Source organism: Mandrillus leucophaeus, unplaced genomic scaffold (genome assembly GCF_000951045.1).
Source record: "Mandrillus leucophaeus isolate KB7577 unplaced genomic scaffold, Mleu.le_1.0 Scaffold605, whole genome shotgun sequence".
In the NCBI taxonomy this organism is placed as follows: domain Eukaryota; kingdom Metazoa; phylum Chordata; class Mammalia; order Primates; family Cercopithecidae; genus Mandrillus; species Mandrillus leucophaeus.
Window position 1 is genome coordinate 211471 of NW_012106531.1, and position 1921 is coordinate 213391.

At 47.0% G+C, this 1921-nt stretch overlaps 1 protein-coding gene across 3 annotated transcripts in view; it reads right to left on the reverse strand.

The window, feature by feature from the left end:
• The window catches only part of GPBP1 (GC-rich promoter binding protein 1), a 91728-nt gene that overhangs the window by 89600 nt on the left and 207 nt on the right, over positions 1-1921 (reverse strand). The window lies entirely within an intron of this gene.

Consider the following 1921-nt stretch of genomic DNA (forward strand, 5'->3'; position numbering starts at 1 on the left):
GCCTGGGTGAAGTGGCGCTCACACGGCGCCTATGCCCAGCCCTGCGCAGGCGGAACGTCTGCCGAGCCGGCGCCGGAGCGATAGGGTGGACTGAGGGGATGCTCCACCGTGGCGTGCGAACGCGGACTGTGTCGGGCGTGAGAGGAGCACACGGGAGCCCTACGGCGGAGGAAAGCAGACGTGCTGGGAGCCAAGCCCAGACTCTCGGAGGGTAGAAATGGCTACTAGATATAATTGTGCTAATTATTTTTCTTTCTACTAAATTTGCAGTAGGTGAATTATTCCAACAGTCAGAGTATCAGAACCACAGAGCCCATTCGAGATTTTTAAAAATCAGTATTACGGTGTTCACAGTCGTTTATCTAATTGTGACACCTTTTCGCCTTATAATCGTAGCCTCACTTTAACACCTGGGAGGTTGGCATTCCAGGGGAAAAAGTCACATTTGTTTAGAGGGAGGTTGGGGGGAGGTTGTCTCAAAAAGGGAAAGTCTGGAAAATAAAAATACGTGGCTTTTCGCCCTCCCCTAAGCCACAAGAACTTCATAACGTAGAAACTTTATGGTACTTGTATATGCATTACTGGGTTTTTAGTTTAATGGAATGTTTCTAAAAGATACCTGAAAAACGGGTGGAGTGTAAACTCACCAAAATTTACCGTCGCCAACCTTTTGTTTTAATCTTTATCGGGAATAGGCCACTTTTAGCAATTAATAATGCCCCTCTGCGGGGCAAAGGAAAGGGAATTAACACTTGCTGGATGCCTTGCCCTTGCCAGGCATTTTAATGCTTGTATCACCCTCTGGGGTGGGTACTATTTTGCTCATATTGCAGATAAGGAAACAGGTTGAGATTGACGTGTTTAACAGTACGGAATATGGAAGTTGGGCACCACGACTTGGCTGTACCACGTTTAAACAAGTCTATTAGGGGCTTGATGCACTTTGTTTTCTCTACACCACGTTGTTTCCGTATAAGCGACTTATGTATTGGGAGAGGACGTGCTCGTGCTTTTATTTGTAAGCATGATATCAAACCAAGAAAAAGTAAAGGAAACAAAAAAAAAGATAAAACTGATAACTTAGAAACACAATGTGGGCCTTTCATGTGACAGAAGACACTGTAAAGTTGAAGAACTAGTAGTGAAACAGAGAAACAATTGTAATAAATTACAAGCAAGTTGATATTTATATATATTCGGTTACTATCTTTAGCGTATGTTTTATTTGCATAATAAAATATAAAGAGCTCTACAAATTATTAAGAAAAAGATAACACCCACTCTTTTAAAAAGTTAAGGGCGGACCGACTGTGGTGACTCATGCTTGTAATCCCAACACTTCAGGAGGCTGAGGCTGGAGGATCACCTGATGTCGGATGAACACAGCGGAAACCCCCTCTCTACTAAAAATACAAATATTAGCTGGGCATGGTGGCGGGCATCCCTAGTACCAGCTACTAGGGAGGGTGAGGTATGAGAATCGCTTGAACCCAGGAGGGAGAAGTTGCAGCGAGCCAAGATCGCGCCACTGCACTCAAGCCTGGGCGATAGCGTGAGACCCTGTCTCAAAAAAATTAAAAATCACCCGGGTGCGGTGGCTCACACCTGTAATCCCAGCACTTTGGGAGGCCGAGGCGGGCGGATCATGAGGTCAGGAGATCGAGACCATCCTGTTTAACACGGTGAAACCCCGTCCCTACTAAAAATCCAAAAAAAATTAGCGAGGCGTGGTGGCGGGGTCTGTGGTCCCAGCTACTCGAGAGGCTGAGGCAGGAGAAAGGCGTGAACCCGGGAGGCGGAGCTTGCCGTGAGCCGAGATCCTGCCACTGCACTCCAGCCTGGGCGACAGAAACTCCATTTCAAATAAATAAGGCCGGGCGCGGTGGCTCTGGCTCAGGCCTCTAGTCCCAGCACTTTGGGA